The sequence below is a fragment of the Metopolophium dirhodum genome, chromosome 3 (genome assembly GCF_019925205.1).
Source record: "Metopolophium dirhodum isolate CAU chromosome 3, ASM1992520v1, whole genome shotgun sequence".
Taxonomy (NCBI): domain Eukaryota; kingdom Metazoa; phylum Arthropoda; class Insecta; order Hemiptera; family Aphididae; genus Metopolophium; species Metopolophium dirhodum.
Window position 1 is genome coordinate 15,176,604 of NC_083562.1, and position 21,212 is coordinate 15,197,815.

General features: G+C 30.2%; 1 protein-coding gene and 2 non-coding genes across 3 annotated transcripts in view; 1 reads left to right on the plus strand and 2 right to left on the minus strand.

Moving 5' to 3' along the window:
- LOC132942049 (discoidin domain-containing receptor 2-like) overlaps window positions 1–21,212 on the plus strand; it is a 278,081-nt gene that overhangs the window by 150,206 nt on the left and 106,663 nt on the right. The gene's annotated exons all lie outside the window — the stretch shown is intronic.
- Trnap-agg (transfer RNA proline (anticodon AGG)) lies at window positions 4,212–4,283 on the minus strand. The gene has a single exon. It is a non-coding gene; the product is annotated as a tRNA-Pro (tRNA).
- Window positions 4,490–4,561, minus strand: Trnap-agg (transfer RNA proline (anticodon AGG)). Its single transcript has one exon. It is a non-coding gene; the product is annotated as a tRNA-Pro (tRNA).

The window sequence follows — 21,212 nt, forward strand, 5'->3', positions numbered from 1 at the left end:
TTTTGCAAAAATTATTTTAATAATTAAAACTCAAGTGGGCTTATGACTTATGTAGGTATGAACACTAAGAACCGAAATGTGGCTATTGTTATTTGTTATTAGTTATTATAGTTGGGAGATGATGAATAATCGCTGCCACGTGTCACTGACTACAGTAACTCCGTACCTTAACAATATGCTCCCACCACTGTTCGTATATTCACTCGGGTGGGGATACCATTGCGAACGTGGTCGGCACTCGACATTGTCGGCTGACCCGTGAGATGGTCTATACTCTGTGTCACGTTATACGTTATCCGCGACACGAAAAGTGGCCGATTTGTACCGCGACCCGTTGCGGCTTCCCTACCTGTTAGCCATTGGTTCTCAACCTATACCACCTCCTGCCCGGCGCACGGCGGTCGCAGTGCCATGCATCTGCGCGCAATGTGTATTCCATACATTATAGTAGACTGGTTTTTTTTGTGCACCCTTAGCTGATCTTCTGGAATGCCTGGAGGGCAGCTGCAGAATGTGCTGTGGTAGGGGATACAGTAATGCACATAATACAAACACGTTTTATGGCACTCGTGTTTTATCTTTTTGTATGTTGTGTACTGTGCGCTCGTAAACAACTATTTTTTTACACTGTTTTTTCTCCTGCGTTACCGTGTTAATCCATTTAAAAATGTCGTTTTCCGATTCAGATACTCACAGTCAGAGTAAAAAAATTATTCATAGTGTGTATTTATTTTTAAAACAATTATCAAAGAAGTCAGATTTAACTGCTGATTTTTTTAAAAATGCGCAAGTTGTTACTGCCGAAGCTTGTGGTGTGGGTTATCGTACTGTAAGACGGATTTGTGCTGAAGGAAAAAATAATATTAATCCAGAAACACCAGGTGCGGAACCTACATTTGTTTCTCCACGTAAAGGGTATAAACGAGCAAAAACTGTTTCGGAGCTGGATGATTTCGATTCCGATGTTGTGAGGAGAACTGTCCACGAGTTTTACGACCGGGGTGAGTACCCAACGGCTCAATTAATATTAAATGTCGTAAAAAAAAAAACAAATTACAATGGGTGCGTTCGATCAATGCAAAGGCTCCTAAAAAATTTAAAATTTACTTACAAAAGATGTAACGATGGTCGTATGTTTTTAATGGAGAGGAATGATATCGTCGCACTTCGGTGTAAATTTTTACGACAAATGTGTACGCTGCGAAAAAATAAAGACGATCGTCCAGTGGTTTATCTCGATGAAACGTGGGTAAACCAAAACCATTCACGCACCCTTATTTGGCAAAATGAAAATAATTCTGGTGGTCTGAAGGTGCCGACGGGTAAAGGAGGCCGACTTATTGTATGCCATGCAGGATGTAGTCGCTACGGGTTTATAGAAGGGTCAAAATTGGTATTTCGAAGCAATACCGGAAATACCACGGATTATCATAATCAGATGAATGGTGAAGTATTCAAAGAGTGGTTTATTCAACTGCTTAAAAATCTAGAAGAGCCATCAGTTATAGTCATGGACAATGCGCCTTACCATTCAATCCTCAGAGACAAATATCCGAAAAGTAATTGGAGAAAAACCGAAGTACAACAATGGTTAAATGAAAAAAATATTGAGTTCCATCCATTGGAAACATTACCTGAACTTCGGCAAAAAGTTAAAAACCTATTGCCACGTGAAAAAAAATATGAGCTGGATGACATTGCAATTGAAATGGGTCATGAGGTAATCCGTCTTCCACCATACCACTGTAAGTATAACCCAATTGAGTTAATTTGGGCTCAAGTTAAGGGCCAAGTAGCGAAATTTAACAATACTTTTAAAATGGTTGATATTGAGCGGTTAACACACGAGGCATTAGATGCAGTAACAATAGACGACTGGACGAAATGCGTTCGTCATGCAGAAGAAATTCAGGACGAGGACAACAAAAATGAAATAATGAGGGACACCATGATAGAACCAATAATTATGACAATATTACCAGATGACAGTGACTGGAGTGATGATGAAGAAGATATTGACGAAGAAAACCACGGATAACATATGTCTTAAATAATATTAAATTAAAAATTTTTTGTATTTGTATTTTTTTTTAAATTTTTTTTGTTGTTTGGTTTGAATAAAAAAATTAATTATAGTAATTTTAGTAAATTATGTTTAACTCTTTCGGTCCTGATTTCTATCTAAAAATTCATAATGGTGTAAAAAAAGTAATTATAAATAGATAATATAATGATAAAATAATAATAAATAATGGTTATGGTGTATAACGTCTTTGTTAACACTATTAAAATTGAAATATAAAATCATTTGTATAGGAGTTTTGGAGTTTAGGAGTTACCGTGTTGATTACGCGTTGAAATGGTTAATTTAAAAAAACGCGGCAATTTATTTAATTAGATTATGAACCACTTAGGCGAAACGGCCGCTAGGTTCGCGACGGTCATCGGCCACATTTCATGTCGCGGACTATAGTAACTTTATAAATACTTATATAACTACATCGGCACGTTTATTTAACGTTTTTAACGCGGTGTATATTAAACAATTTGCAGGAAAATAGAAATTAAATATAAAATAAAAAATTTATATCACAACAAAAACCCTCCACAACAAGTGTAAAAAATGTTTAAAAAAAAAACCGTTTACCACTACCAAGTTGTAATAATATTATATTGAATGTATTGTGCTAAGTAATCCAAAAATATTAAGTACCTAGATAAGTATACCTACTTAACACTTTAATTATTATTTACTTGACGAGATCATTTTTGCACTAAAATATTTATTAACATTTTGTTTTTGGGTGTTAATCTCACGATTCTTAATTCTGTATGTGTATGAAAATGTTTTTGATGTTAAGTGTATAATATTACAGCAATGAGTAATTGTTATGTTTGGTATACTTAGCGCAGTATAATATGATATCATAACTTTTAATGCAACGATTTTTTTTACACGGAATTAACGCGTGGATTGGTTTTTTGTGCATCTTATATTATATTGTCTTGCCGACTACAATACATGCATAAATGCATAATACTGAGTTTACCAACTTTACTGTCTATATAGATGCTGATAAATTATAATATAATTACTTATGTATAACATAGTAGATACGAGATATACACCAATACACCATGACCATTGCAAAATAACATGGTATGAAATATGAATGTATGACAGCAACTGTTTACTGCGCCTGACCGCATTTATGTCATTCGGTCTCCAAGGCGCGAAATCAAATATTTTATGGTAAATTAAATTTGACTATCAGATATTAGATAATCGAATCGTAGAATAGTAATTAAAAATACTGAACGGATTAATATTAATTATTGTTAATTCTACTTTTTAAGGACTTGCCAAATAACATAACATGTTATTTGACGCGATGATATTATACTCCAACCTAGCTATTACGTCCTATTTAATATTCTGCTATATTTTCGTCTTCCATATACTTATTGGCTATAGGAAATATACTATTTAAGTATACGTTGCCATATTATATCGGTATATAAAATAGCCGTATATATAACATTATAATAATATATTAATATGTATGTAGGTAACGGTACGGAATGTACGTTGACATTTATATTGAAATTGATCAGAATACTTTTGAAAAACAGATTGTACCAACGTATAACGACGCAGAAATAATGATTTGAATGACACGCAAACACCTTAAACGCATAGGTTCTTCTTCAAGCCGTTAAAAGTTTGTATTGCGTTCTTAATGCAGACGTTTATTATATTTTATAACATAATATGTTATGTAGGTATATAATATAATATAATACGACGAGTATACGATACGATAATATAGTATATAATATGTGTATATTGATTGAAAGCTTTTTCCGCAAACGTAATACTTTACGGAAATATAATATATGTATATATATTATATATATATAAATATTATTTTTATTATATATTAACAGATATAGTAAACCGACTAAAAAAATAATAATAGATACCTACTTAAAGTAGTTATTACACCTAGATAATGTTTAAAAATATAACTAACGCAAATATGTGTTTGCAGGTGAATGGATAAAATATAAAAACAATTATAATAATGACACAATATTTTAACGCGTTTGATCACAATAAAAATATAATATTTGTTAATTTATTATTATAATATTAAAATAAAACATCGGAGTGATTATTTTATTCCGAAAAAAAAACAAAAAAATTAATTGGGCTTGGCCGGGATTTGAACCCGGGACCTCTCGCACCCTAAGCGAAAATCATACCCCTAGACCACCAAGCCACGTGGTAAATGAGTCGCGTTTTTAACTATAAGAATAACCACAAATATAACAAAGAAATATTTTATTGGAAGTATAAAAAATGAATACAACTCGTTAGTACCACGTCATACAAAATTCGTCATGTCACTCGTGTTTGTCGCTTCTGTTAAAAATAAATCGATAGAGATTAAAAAATAAAAGAAGAAAAAAGTGAAAAAAATTATTCGGGCTTGGCCGGGATTTGAACCCGGGACCTCTCGCACCCTAAGCGAAAATCATACCCCTAGACCACCAAGCCTCACATGAAATTTTCGATGAAAAGACATCTTGTAAAACCATAAAATGAACAACGACTTTGACTCATCAGTTGTCTGACAAGGAGGGTGAAATCATAAGGTGGCCAGAGAAGGTGAATCGTTCATATATCGCTCCTACGACGAAAAATATTATTAAAAAGATCATTATAATTCATCAGTAAGTTTTGTACTCGCAACTCGCTGACGATTTCTTTTATTTTCTCTGTCTCACTGATTCACTCTCTTGCTGTCTGACTGTCCCGCACCGTCACTATCAGCACTCGTGACTCGTAAGCAGTATAGTACAATTATATAGTACTGTAATATTACATACTTATAATTGCATGGAACCCTTCGAATATAGATAATAGATACAAAATACATAAATATTATATACATAGATAAATAAACTATTCGGATTTCAGACCTACCACTTGTATGGCTAATGGCTAATATTGTAATAAAGTTATATAAGTTATATAAGTTCTTATCGTAAAAATATGACTACACGACTACACGATTATAATGAGTACTAACGACCAAAAATAAAAATATTCCAAAATATTTATTATAACTTATAGGTATATTTTTTTTTGTATTTATATACATTTGTAATTTGTTAAGTATAATATTGTTATAAACGTATCAACTTTTTTATTTTTTTCATTATTATTCCGAATATTTACCTCAACTTCGGAGATCAATCAAGTATTCAAGTATCTATATACAAACACTATTATATCATACCTACAGGCGTTATTGAGTTGATAATATTTTAGTATATTTAAGCAACTTGTTTACGTATAGGTTTCTACATAGATAAGTTTAATCTATATTATCACTTTATAATATATATTATGACTATGTATAAGTAGGTAGGTCGTATAAGTTCTACCTACTATTTTGATAGTAATCGGTTTTGTTGTAAAACGATATAATAACTTATAAATTGTATTATTATTATTATTATATTATAATATTGTATATGTATATTATACATTTTTTATTATACCTAATATACTTTATTTAGTTTACTCTGTATTAAAGGTATATAAGTTATTATAATATAAAAATATAAAATAATGGGTAATAAACTATAAAAACGCACTAACCGAATGAAACCAATAAATACTACCTATATAAAGGCTATAAAGATATTTTAGATAAAACTACTAATGAAATAATAATAATATAATAAAAAAAAAAAATGTATTTATTATAGTAGGTTGTAAGTACTAGGTATGTCAATGTGTCATAATTCATTAATCATTACTATCATTATTATATTATACATGTAGGAACTATGAACGACTTACATACCCTACCGACAAGAAAACGTTGATTTAACATAATATTATAATATATTCCAAACATTAAACAGTTTTGTACAACATACAGCTGACGAAAGCACAAAGCCTGCAAAGCGCTACATTACAATATACATTATGCTTTATGCATTTCACAATTTTAAATAAAACACACGTCGTTGAAAAAAAATCACGTATTTCCTCTATATTTTGAGGAACACGTAGTCAAAGATAAAAGCGTTTTGCTTAGTGCGCAAAATGCAAATAGAAACACCACCGCGGAAATACTGAATACACCGAATATTATAATTAGATCAATGTCAGTATAGCTGGTTATATAGGTGCCTACTCGGTTTCTTTTGCTCATATATAGTGTTTTATCATGACATCTTATGTTTCATTCGTGTTTTTTAGTTCTAACAATTACTTTTGTGCCCGTATAAAAAGTATTTTTTCATTTTATCTGAATTTCGGTTGTATGCGTGTTTACCTACTGTTTTCACAAATTATACTATTCACACTTGAGCAGTTGTATTTAAAAATTTAAAGTATAAAACTATAAAGTATACAAAGTTGAAAGTAAATATTATACATTTTTATTTTTCAATATTTATTTTTCCGATCGACATACCGTAACACAACAGTTTTTAGTTTTAAATTTGGTACCTACTTGTCCTGTCTAAACTTCTTATGTGCAGTACGCGCATTATTTATTATGATTCATGGTATACAATATAAATATACATATTACATACTACTTATAAGTTATAAGTGGTTTTTATAGGACAGTATATACTTGATATTATTATGTGTTAGGCATTTCACTTAAGAAGTCTTCAACTTATATCCATAATTTAAAAAAATGTGTTATTATATTTTCTGACGAGAGCTATTATTGAAAACAACTGCCAAATCGATTTAATAACCGTAGACACGGGCACACAATCCAAAGAAGCACTTACTTTGTGACTTGTGTACAAGGTACAACACACAAAATATCATAATATTGTACAATTTAATAATTATTGGTGATTGCGCAGTATGACTCAGTATCACTATAAGATATCTCATACAATTTAAAGGTAAGAATATAATCCAGGCAATCTCATCAGATTTTTATTATATTTTACTTTTAAAGCGAGTTATGAGTATTTTAAGATGTACAAACAATTTACAATTTTAAAATACTCATAACTCACTTTAATATTAAAATATAATGAAAAACCCACGAGATTGCTTAGATAATAATCTTACCTTTAAATTTTATAAGAGGTAAATGCACTCAAATTGTTAAGCCAACGGAGCTAAACGTGTTCTGTTAAGCATACAATTTGCTATGTTACGCACTTGTAAGACGGATATGACAAACTTCGGTGTAACGTCCTCTCAAGCAAATGTTTAAGGATATAAATAGTTTCAACAATATTCTTTACTAATTTTACTTTCAACTATTATTTAAATCATATTTCAATATAGACCGTTAATATTTTAAAAGTTTACTTTTGTGTCAAAATGTGCTCATTATACTTGAATAATATCTGTTCAGATAGCTTATATAGCATTATTCATTCTTCTCCTTTAGTAGTGAATCGTGAATGGCCTTTCTGTAATCCTATATATTTTATAATGGAGTTATAACACCAATTATGATATTTTATTCGTACTATCCAATGAATGTACCTATATAATAATATGATACACCGCACATCCTATATTATAAGTATTATTATGAATATTTTATTAATTAATGGCTATTATTATTATACCAAACTGTCTTCCGCGAATTTTAAACGCTCGGAGGAAGAATATCAGGTATTTTTATTTTCCGTATGTCATCACTCTAAATTTTTATCCAGCCGTATTAATAATATTATAATAATATACAGTATTTTTGGAATGAAAAAATAAATAAATCCCTAGCATATTTTTATCATTTAATACTTTGGTAGGTTTCGGTACGAGAAATTTGCACCAGTATTATAGTGATTCATCATAATTAAAAATAAAACGCGAGAGAAACTCAAAAGATTATAATTACACTGATATACCTATAGTAATATATTTCGAGAGAATCGTTCGTGCCGGTATTTTTGTTTTCTCGAATTTATCTCACGTTGCACATAATCCCGCACAGAATCCGCACAAAAGAAAAGTGCTCTCGTAAAAATCTACACGTGCCATTTATAAATAATAATATTTCTGGAACCGTGAATGATTCTGCGACTCGTTCTTATATAATATCCTACTCGACACCAAAAACTTCCGGACTTCCGCCGGTGTTTCCGGTCCGAGCACAATATTATTGATGTGTTTACGCGCGCCTTATTGTTTGTTGCACTGGCGATTAGCACTGCACAGTTAGCTGGTTGTGTCGGCATATACGATTTGTTTTATGCATAGGGTAAGTAAACCAGTGAAATTCAAGCAACAGGTTTCCCCGAAGACGTCTATAAGCAAGACGAGGATTAACGGGGCCTATATAATATAATAAATAGGTAAACGTTCGTAACCAAATATTAGGTCTGATCGTAATTTTATTGTGCGTGATGTTTACCGTTTATGCCGTTGCGTCGTATAGATTAGATGACTAATTGGGTGCCTATCACATTTAAGTATTTAACCTACAAGACATTTTACCTATAAACACTACACAGATTATTATATTATATTGTATAATTAAGGCATCCTGATAATATTACTAAATTATAGGTTATTATATATAATACTACGAGTTAGTAGCTGGTGCCTACTTTAGTAGAAAGTCTAATATAATATTGCCAAAATAAATATGTATGTAATATTATATTGTACAACTTCGGGCGGCCTATAGCTCCAGACTAATAAAAACAAAAGTAACTTATGGATTTGAAAATAATTTTATATTTAAATTGAATCTTTGCACCGTATTATATTATTTTATTATTGATTGTATCATCAGCATATTATGCTTAGAATTACTATCAATTTGCTATAATATGTAAAATGTCGGCATCGTTTTTATCGTCAAATTAATTTTGATTTTCGATCGTTTAATTAAATTATCATATTTGCTGTGAAAAAAAGTATTAGTTATATTTTATGACATAACACTTACAACGCTAAAAGAAAATGGCTTTGAGAAAATTGATGACATTCGAGCTGTAAAGTAAAAAGATACGGTCATTAATTTTAAAGACTTTGTTGAAGCAATATTATACTGTGCCCTACAGTTGGTCGGATGGAATTCACTCAATGTGGATTAGTATATTATAATAGTATAGTCTAAAACTGTCTAAGACTACTGTTTTTATTTTATTATTTTTTATTCTTTCTTATTTAATTTTCTGTTCATATCGTAATACAAGTATACAATAGACAATTTTATATCTTAAATGGTAAAAAAAAATTAAAAAATGAATTTGTTACCAAATATAAGATGGTTAATTTATGTGTGTGAAAGTGTAAAACATAAATTATAGAAGAATCATTTTTTAAATGGATTCTAGTTGATTTTAGATTTGACATGAATCGAGAGATTTGTATCTATATATTTTTAGTAGGTACCTAAAGTATAAAAGGACATTTTTGCATAATCCGTATTTGGAATCGTTTTTTTATTGCGATTATTATATGTAAATCAGTAATTATTCATAAAAATGATCAAATTTATGATAATGGTACAAATGTATCTATATGCAAACATGGAGTGACAAATATGAGCGAAGAATCTAGTATTTACATTATTATTTTTTTCATTCAACCTATATAAATATATTATATTATATTAAAATGGAGATTAATATTATATACTATGAAATTATAATGGTTTATTCAAATATACCAGATATCAACTTATTAAACAATTTTTATTCTTGTTGAATACTTATTGAACACAAAATCAGTAAATTATTTTGTCGATTCACATAGCGTGTAACACTAAGTTATTATTTGTATTAATATATTACTATATTCATATAGTATACAATACGAGTAAGTATACCAAAATAAATTATAATTTTTTTTGTTTTTTCCATAAAATAATGACACAAATTTATTATACAGAAATAAAAATGCTGTACCGAAACATAATGACATTTTATTTCTAGAAATGTAGGTACTTATTCAGCAGCCCAACAGTGAATTATAATTTTTAAAAAATGGAACATATTATATTATCATGAATGAAATAACAAACAATTCACAAATAATGTAATGCCATTTTTAAAAATTAATTATATTCATAGCATCATTTTATACTTGGGATGTGGAGACTTTTAGTATATACCTACCGTGATCTTTTATATTATAATATTGCATTTTTTTCTTATTGAACATTAAAATTGAGGTTCAGCGAACCATATAGTGTTACAGTGTTTTTACACATTATGAAACCCATTTCTATTCAAGCCTGGAGTAATTTAAATTACTTGCTATTTATTGTATTAAAATATATTTAAGAATACTTTTTTATTTTCTAATTAGTGTTTCTCCAATATTAAATTTAAACAATTTGCTGTAACTTTTGATCATTGTAAGGTTGGTACTATACAAATAAATTGATTAATTTAGTTTCCAAGTATCCAAATAAATACTTTCAGATTTTATTCTATAGTAAAATTTAACAATTATGTTATTATAATTCAAATAATAATATAATATAGTGCCATTGCCACAATTACAATTCTGAAGACTTTGTCCCGTAGGTCACACGATATAGGTGCACGTGTAAGGTGCAGTGCATTAGCTATAAAATTGGTTAAAATTAGCCCATAACATATTAGGAAAAAACAGTTTTATTTCGATTAGATGTTTTGATATGATGTGCCGTGTTGCTTACAAAAGCGGACGTATGAAATCAAAATAAATCTGTGCACCGTGCACGGCATGACGCATCACTAAAACTGGAACCACGAGTGTATACGGAGGGACAACAAGCGTTTGGCGACGGCGCAGCATCGTTTGAAATCGATATGTTCAGTACACGGAGTAGGAACCGATCATGTCTTATTCTTATACGCCGTCCCACATATTTATCGTTTGTTTTACTAACGAGCGACGATCGCTCAATGCATAATCGACGCGTCTTTGGAAATTGTCGGTAGGCACTGTATACCTACAATATGGAAACTCTATAATATGAGGCACCGCCTTGACTGCCTTGTCACGAGCGACGGCGCATCACTGCATCAGACACCACAATGATACGCATTCGCTGACCGGAATGCGAATCGAACGATGGACGCGGAGAAAAAGGCCGGCGATGACCGCGTTTTCCTTAAACTGATACTGACCGACGACGGAAATTACGGGCGCGCGGCGGTTACCTGCTCGAGAGTTAACCTAATGATGCATGTGACCGTTCAGCTTGCTTGTGAGCTGCAGCTTGTAACTGCGATATTTGTCATTGGCTCAGTGGTGTCATATTATGATTATGTCATCTTGGGGGGGGGGATATGGTAGATTTTTTCACAAGCACTATTTGATCGTTAAAAATATAACATAATATGGTTATAAGATCATAAATATTGATAAAAAGGTCATGGGGGGGGGATATTTGCCCCTCACCTCCTCCCACCGTTTGACTTCTACTGCGTTGACTGACTGGTCTTAAACATAAACGGTGGTGACCACCGAAACTTTTTCTCCGCGTCCATAGTTTATTATACAATGATCTAAATTTGAAAGAAATGCCTTACAAAATTGTTAAGAACAAAAGTTACTACATAGATTTTTAGTTCATTACAGCAAGTGTCAGTTATTTCTGCTACGCTCTGTATACAATTTAAGATTTACCGAAAATTACACAGTTTTAATCTTTTTAGTTCTACACAACTTTTTTTTTATGAACTGTTTGAATTTTTCCAATTTTGATAAATTAGTACGTATAACTACCATCGTCCATCCTTGTTTAATTTACGATCGACCGACTATTCTCAACCCGATTGGAGCATTATTAGGTATAACCCCAACAAAAGTGTTTTCAGGGGAAAATAACCAGATGATTGTAAAAAACTGACTCCACTCATCATTATTATTATTATTATTATTATCATCACGATGTACATCGTGTCATATCAATAACACTACGATTTTTTCATTTCTACACCCGCGTCTGATTGAAATTATGTATTTTTAAGAAACCACGTGACGCACTCGATTTACAGCTGTGACAAACACTTACGGTCGACCGAAGGACCGAACACACACGAACCATAATATATGAGAACTACATTAGCCAGCAAGTATGTGCACATAGTTATTCGCATATATTATTATGCTATTTCGCGTACGAGAAAGTCGCGTTTTTGAGGAAGTCCGTTTAGCGCATCGTTGTCGAGACAAATAAAATAATTCCTCTTGACCTTGTGCCAAACTTCCTAGCGTTATAAGTTTCACATAAAAGTTTACACTCGAGTGTGTGTGTGTGTGTTTGTACCGGTTAGTGGTGCGTTATTTAAAGTACGTGGACCAAGACGGGGAGGGAGAGGGGAGGTGAAAACCGTTCTTAGAACGTCGTCAGGAGAAAGCCATATAATATGAAGTACACACACACAAAAGATAGATGGTCTATAAAACAGGGGTCGGTGACGATCCGAACTTCTTCGTCCGCGGCCAAACTCGCTGTATATACGTACGCGAGTGTGTGTGAGTGTGCCTGTTATTTGACGAAGATCCCCTCGATCCCTTCCATGTCACTTCCCTCGTGGCCGAATTTGTGCGTACAAGTTTTGTTTGTTCCTGTTCAACGAACTTTAGTCTTTGACTATAATATACGCGTGTGTAGTATGTATACTATATATGTATATAATATGCACGGTCGTCACGGTACGTGCATACCGGTCAGAATAAACGAATATTTGTCAAAATGTAAACTGAATTAAATTAATCGATTACCGCTACTAACCCGACTGCGGTCCCAATACATTTTTTATGCACATTATTAATTTTATTTTTTTACGAAAAGGTCAGTCATTAAACGTCACGTTATTTTCCAGCCCCCAGTTGGAAATTCCAATCCCAAATTACAATATTTCTACCGAAGGCTATCGTGTTGTATTATTGAAATTTCATAAACTTTTTTCTACAGTCCGGCAAGTCTTTATGCGTTCTTAATGAAAAAAGCGGTAAAATTAAAACGGAACATTTATGTAGAAGGTATTTTTTTGATTGGTTCTACTAAGTTATATTAAGTGCCAGAAAAATCTACTGAAAAGTTACAACTAAAAGTAGGGGTACTGTTAAAAAAAAATTAAATTATTATAATGGAAGACGCGTTGGATTGCAAAACGAACACCGCTCACGAAGATCGTCCGTGCAGCGTAGGTATAATACGTACATTTATATGTATATACTTTTTATTTTAGGTATCTATTAAAGTATACTTGAAGTTTAGTTTAAGGTCTCATGTATGACAGCTGGGTTAATTTGATTTTGTTAAAAAATGTATATTTTAAAAATCACTTAAATACGTAGTAACAATTTTTAATTAATATTTAAGCGAAGAAGAATTTTTCAAAAGTATTAAACACTTTTATCTACAGTTTTCATAAAGTTTCAAGTTGCTATGTCTATTAAAATGAAAATAGTTGGGCATTTTTCGATTTTTTAAGTAGTTTAGCTAAGTGTATCTAAGTATAAAACTACAAGAAAGTGTTGAAATAAAATAAGAAAAGTAGGTAACCGATCTGCTGTACGACGGTATACTTCCTGGTCGAGTAAATCAATGTATGATATTATATTATTATGTTAAATTTTATTTTAATGAAAATAATTGAAAAAAAAAACGATCCTGAGCGAAGACCGTCAATCTATATTACTAACTAATAAATACACATTTTCATGAAGGTATCAAAGTAATTCATTTTAGTATTTTACTATTAGTATTAATGTAGGTCAACGTAGTTTATTTAATTTTTGTTGAACATGTAGTATACAATATTATTAATATTTTATTATTTTAATATATAGTATACAAGAACATATTAATAACTTATTGTTATTAACTTTTGAGCCAATACCACCGTAGAGCGATGTGACATACATATTGTGCAAGGTGAAGGTGTGAAGGTGTGAATATGACTTGTACTATGCAGAACCTGACCTTGATTCGTGTTTACGAAGAAGAGAATATAGCAAATTATTATTCTGAGACAAATGTTAATATGGATATTATGCTTATAATACAGCTGTTATAGTGTTATTAATAAATTATATTTATGTCATATCTTCATATTATATCATTGGACAGGCATAGATTTTTCGACCACGTTTTCACGTCATACCAATACGACAATATACCATACACAAAATATTGAACGAAATTGACGAGTGTGTATAATAATATAGTGAACAACAAAAATAATGGCATAAGAATAAATTGAGCATCGCCCCTATAAAAAGTTAATAAACAGCCTTACACACATAACGACAATAGTCAATAAGAAGAGCTTTTGGTGAACACCTTTCTATCGCCAAGGGTTTGTTGTGTTTGATGAATCCCTGCAAAATGGCATATATGCAAATGACGTTTCAATAATGTACCTACGGGAATTGTATAATAATAATTTTACCAGATAATATAACATCACACACAAATATATAATATAATACACCAGAAGCGGTAAATTGCATACAAATATACTGCGTGGGTAGCCGAGTCAAGTAGAGTATTACTAAGTTTGACGTATTTAATTTCCATACCTATTAACTGTGTTCGTAGAATTTATTTGAACGGGAAATTCTGCCTGCCCACTCGTATGGATTAATTTTGATTTTTTTTAAAAAAATGCTATACTTTTATATGAATATATACACAATATACGTATTTTATATGAAATTACGCATCTTAAAATGTAATATTCTAAGCCTCTGTCGGTTTCATTTGCAAATTAGGACATTCACGATTGACACTATAAGATGAACAGCTTCCGAGTATAAAATATATTATATATATATATATATATTACTACTATCGCAGTGTTAAATAGGAAATAATTTAAAAAGTGATGTATTTTCTTTTATTAATAAAGTTTAGAGCCAAGGTAAAGTTGTACCAGTGTCTTACCCTAAGAACATCCTATCAAAACTAGTCAAACTTTATATCGGAAGCAAACCAAAGTGGAACACAACAAATTATTAAAAAAATTGTGTATTTTGAAGAAAAATGTTTAATTTAAATTTAAATTTATTTAATGATGTGTATATTTATATAATATGAACAAACATTCGATATGATTCCGTAGTATTGTTAGGCATTGCTACTATAGACTTCTGAATAACATGTTTTGTTTTTTCACAGTTATGCAAAGCTCTGATTGTAAAGCCAATATTATTGTAGCTAAAATAACAAATGTTTACGCTATATAAATTTAGTTAAATACGATCAAAGATTCAGTGTTTACCTTCTCAAAATTTTGTCAATGAACCTGAAATGTGTCGTTTGATTTTAACTTTAGTTTGAAGATTCTTTGATTGATATATGTATATTATAAACGTAAACACTTCAAAATATTAATAACAAAAATAAACAGTACATTTTATTAAGCTAATGCAAAATTAACGATGGGGTAGATATATATGAATACCTGATAAAGCTTACTAAAAAAATATTTGAACAATTGTTCTAATAATAAAAATAATGAATTTCAAAAATGCTAAGTTGCATTATATTAGGCGAATTACGTGTAATATTTTTTTGCTTTTTTAATAGGCGTATTATAGCCTAGTAAGGCAAAATTAAAATATAATTTATTATTAGTTACAAATTTTAATATTTTAACAGCTTTCTATGAATTAATTTACATCTGATTAAACGAACGAAACTCGTTTAAATATTAGGTAGTACATTAAGGGTAAACTCAGATGTGACCAATCTCATAAATTATAAAAAACCTTATCTAAACAATGTAAGACATGAGACATATTGAAATAGTAGAAGCAGTGCTGTATCCTAATTTTATTATGTAATTTTAACGAAAATAACAATTTTTATTTTACAAAAATATCTTATATTTAGTAATGTGATATAGGTACAACAAATTATATAAATATACTCTAGGTATATAATTTAAACATTATACAAAAGATAACTAAAAAATATTTTCACAAATTATAACACGATATAAAGTTGTACTTAAATCTAATTTGTACAGCTTATTATTTCTGTTTAGATTCTAAAGGAAAGTTATTCTTTACGACCGTACACGACATAATATTATACAACCGATTTTAAGCCTAATCCAACTAGTTTATTTTTCTTTATAGAAGAATTGAAATCCGATTATACTTTAACTACTCGTAATGTTATCTACCGTTTAGATCGAAATAGCATTTTTGCCAGTAAAGATTAAAGTGTCCACCTAAAGTCCCGATATATTATATATTTACGCACCCACGCAGCCACGCGTGAGGGAATAGGATTTTTTGGACATTTATCGGCTGGTGCCGCCCCGGGACGATTGATCCAAATAAGCGACGCAATCACGTGCAAAAATGTGTGATGTATGGGTGGGGGGAGGGGGGGTATTCCTATATTATTATATGCCCCATATGTTTAATAATAGTAATAATACTAAAATAATTTATTATACAACGGCCGCGCGTTGTGATGTTGACCACACGTTAACGAATAAATCAACCGTGCGGTGGTGTGAAAAAAGTGTGTTTTTGCACATTACCGAGGCCACTATATATGCGTTTACTTACCAGGAAAAAAACTACACAGATAATTTTTTGGGGGAAAAAATAAATTATACATCCTTTTTTTTTTTTTTGTAATGCGCATTTATATATATATACGTCGTATATTACGACGCAGACGTGGGTGCGCTTAACGCGCGACCGTATTACACGTATACAATAAAATATATTTTGCAGTTTTTCTCCCCATTACTATTATTATTATTATATTATTGTTATCATTCGTTACATGTAGTATTATGCCGATTACGTCGTGTAACAGAATAATGCGATTTTAAAACAAAAATAATAATAATATATCCTTCAACTGTATATGAAAAATGGTTTGATTTTATTCGTTATTTCCACGTGTTTTTTAATATTATATTTTTTTAATCGTTTCCGATAGGGGTCTAGACATCGATCCAGCGGCGGCGGCGTTATGTGCCGCGAGCGTGACGGGCGTAATAAATTCGAAAACAATAATTCGCGAAACGATTCTGATACGGTGCATGTACAGTAATCGGCAATGGTGGCCGAGTGGCGGGCGGGGAGTGTTGAATTCACGGAAAACCCGGGTGGGTGATGTGGGAGGAGGAGGAGGAGTAGGTGGTTGGAAAAAAAATAGAAAGCTCAAAATTGATTTATCGTTGGAGGAACATATACACACACGCATTATTATTATTATTATATTATACCGATAGAACAAACAGCCGGAACGCCGCTATGCAGCAACGAACGGTTTTAACAAAGTACAATAAACAGCGGCAAACCACTCGTATCATCTGTCGGATCGCCGGCGTAGTGCGTAGGTACCTTTGGATGTGTATAAATATTAAAATAATAATAATAAAATCGCACCCCCCCCCCCCCTCGTCCAAACATAACTGCAGTATCCCATTTGCACTATTATACCTTTTTGTTTTTCTACCGGATCGTATTATATAGTGCGTATTTGTGTGTGTGCGTGCGTGTGTGTGTTGTGTGTGTGTGTGTGTGTGTGTGTGTGGCACGTACTTTGTTTTCGATTTAATTTACGAGCGCTGTAATACATACACACACAAACATAAAATACACCAAGTATACTACAATCGTCGGCCATATCTATTTGCCCCGTCATAATATACGGTTCACAGTTCTTTAATAATAATTATAATTTAATGGATGTTTGTATAGTTTAACTTAACGGTGATGTAAATTATATAAGACAGTTGTTGTCGAGTATAATAATTAATATAATATAATATAAACATTTCAAAGTCACGCGTATCACATATTATCATAATAATTTTACAACCTAATTTACCATATAATAATTTTGTGGTTGATGTTTAAATTTTTGGAAACTGGGTAGGTGTACAGCACATTTCTCGATGGATTACCTATTACAATTTAATATTCTGAGCATATTGAATTGAATGTATTGATTTTAATGTATTTGATTTTTATTACAATGATGTGTGTTTTTATTTAGTCTGGAGGCCTTTTTTTAGTAGAAAAAAATCATCAGATTTTAAACTTGTGGGGGGGGGGGAGGGGGTAAATTATATCTAGTTGGTACTTTAGGGGGTCAAAAGTAAAAGACTCAGTATTTTTAAAAATAATTGAGAAAAAAAATTAAGAAAACCCTAGGATTATGCAAGGTTTTAATAAAATGTTTTTTGTTATTCTAAAGCTAATAACCTTGGACGCTTGAATTATTCACCAAATGTTTATATTTAATTTTCTATACATGATAACATTTTCAAAATATTTGGACTCATGTATCTATATAGACATGTTACATTTTAAATTTTTTTTTCTATAAATGTTGATAAAACAATTTTCGATCGGTGAAAAGCTTGAAAATATAATCCAAGGTTTCTCGTATAATGTTATTATAGCCATTTTAAAATATTTAAAATATATTGCCACGTTTTTTCTTATAAGCAATTGAAGTTCAAATGTTGAAAAAATTTGTCAAATTTGCAAAAATATGCAAATTATTTTGTAGTAAAAAAATTATGAAAAATTTAACTTTTATAGCTAATAAGGCTTGAAAAATCTAAAAAAAATCTGTAAAATGTACGTACACAATTTTATTTAAAGTTATTTTAAATTAAAATTTGGAGGAAATTAAATATTTAAATAAAGAATAACGAGTTTAATTATTTTGTTGTAATTCAAAAATATTATTCTTCGGCACTTGAAACTTTTAACGTATAATATTTTAACTAATACACACAATGACATTTTCAAATGCAATGTTTTCGTAAAAAAAATTCAACTTACCGTATTGTTAATCGTAAAATTAATTAGTTTAATAGCATTATAAATATATCATGAAATATATATAAAGTTTAAGTATATATACTCATATTATATAGTATTATAGGCTGACCACAGATATATAAAAATACTAGATAGCTGACATCGGTATTATTATTGACGCCAATAAAATGGCTGCCATCATTAACTAAAAGGTCTAAAAGGTATATTTATGTTGTATACTGTATAGTATTGATAAGTAACAATGTTATATACTTATATACCTCTTAGATAACGATTGGCGGCCATTTTGTTGGAGACATTATTTTATACGTATGGACTATAATAGCAGCCGGTTATTTTGTATTTTTAAATATGACGTGTGAGGCTGACAGACCATCTTCACCTACAATAATTTTATTTTTCGTATACGCAATGATTTATCATTGAATTCAAATTTAACACATAGTACGCACTTCAATTACATTAAATCAATGACTAGGTACAATATTAACACCTACTGTATGTAGCAGAGTGGTTACTTACTTCCCTCACTTTTTTTTTGTTATTAATTTTACTTGTATTTAAAAAAAAAAACATTTGTGGTATACCAAAAATAGCTCAAAAAGTTTCACTCAGCCCACCACTATAAATTGAAAACTAAAACTCGGTAATGGCTTTACAGGTCCATAATATTATATTGTAATGATAATCATTCGCAGGTGTAATTGTGCAAATGTCCAAAATTAAAAATGCGAATTTATGACATTTAAGTATAGGTATACTATAGAGACGCGAATCTCATATTTGTCCGTATTAATTTAAATTTAAAATCGAAAAATTATTTTATAATTAGGTTCGTTATTATATTTAAGATGGATAATTATTCTGCTTGTGTTTTTTCGCACATCAAATTTATGTTCTGAAATGTTCACTGTTTTGTTAGTTTATACAAGATTACAACATTCTAAATAAACTGCGTAAATACATGACCGTACGAAACCGTAATAGTTGTAAGGGCACTTTATTAGTTTCAATATAGTCTTCTTAATAATTTCATCCCTACCTGTAAATTAGTAATATCCTATAGACTATACTTTGTAAACAGACTATATTGCGTACGATGTGCTATAATATATTACCCATTATAATAGTATACGAAGCTAAGTAATCTTTGAATAATCAACTAGAAACTTATTAATACTTTAAATCGGGCTAGTATGAATGTTTTAAAATACGTCGTTATATAGTATAATGTACATACCTAATTTATATAAGCTATATTATAATATATCGATATTTAATTACCAGTAAAATAATCAATTTATATTTTATTATAGGCCAAATCGAACCCGTTACTATATATTTGTTTGAAAATTGTATAATCACTATTATAAGGTATTTTACAATATATAACATATACCTATATGTAATGGTGAAGGACGGAATTAATTCAGTACCTAGGTACATAACTGGAAATATATAAATATTATAAATAAGTATGTGAAACCAAAATTATATTCATCTTCTTCAAATTCATGAATGTGAATTAGTGAAGAAAAGTTTATTTTTTTCCGATAGTTTTTAAAAATCATTTGGACGGGTGAAATTTGAATAGTATTTCTCGTGCAAATAAATCGAATTTTTAATCTTCTTCCATATCGAGATACGATGAGAGCATATAATATTATTTTGGTATTAAAATAAATGCTTATATTTTGTGTTAAAATCGATTATAATCAATTGTGTATCCATGCATATGTATGATTAAGGCATGTCTATTATATTATAATATGACGACAACATATGATACAAAACACAATTATAAATGTTTAAAAAAAAAACATTGAAATATTATAAAGTACAAAATTATAATATATTAATATATCTCCAACGCAGTACAAAATATAGGTCGTAGATACAATACATTTAAAAACAGTATATATATATTTTATATTGTGTCTATAAAAATGTTATGTGTCTATAAAAATAAAACTTTGAATTTAAATCAATGAAATTTTATTTTATTAACCTAACCTAACCTCAAGAATAATAACACTATAAAATCAAATAAAAACAAGAAGATTTATTAGTACATTAAAACGTCTAAACGTTTTTTTAAATAACTGTTATTTTGGTGGTCTGTTTTGTGCTTATCTATCTATATCTATATATTTTTTTAAAACTAAGTATGAGTCTATGCCGTGAAGCGTAATAAACCTTTTTTCGTACCTATTTACTTATTACTTATACAATTATGTGTTGACTGTTTGGTACAGGTACACACAAAAGTTTTATAATAATATGAGTGGTTACCATTTCACGGGCGTGTTGTATGAACTAAACTTTTTGAGTGCACACGAGAGATAATTCTTTAGTCGAGGTTCGTAATAATTTACTTCACAATGTCACTTTTAGTTTTTTACTATTTCCAAAGGGATAA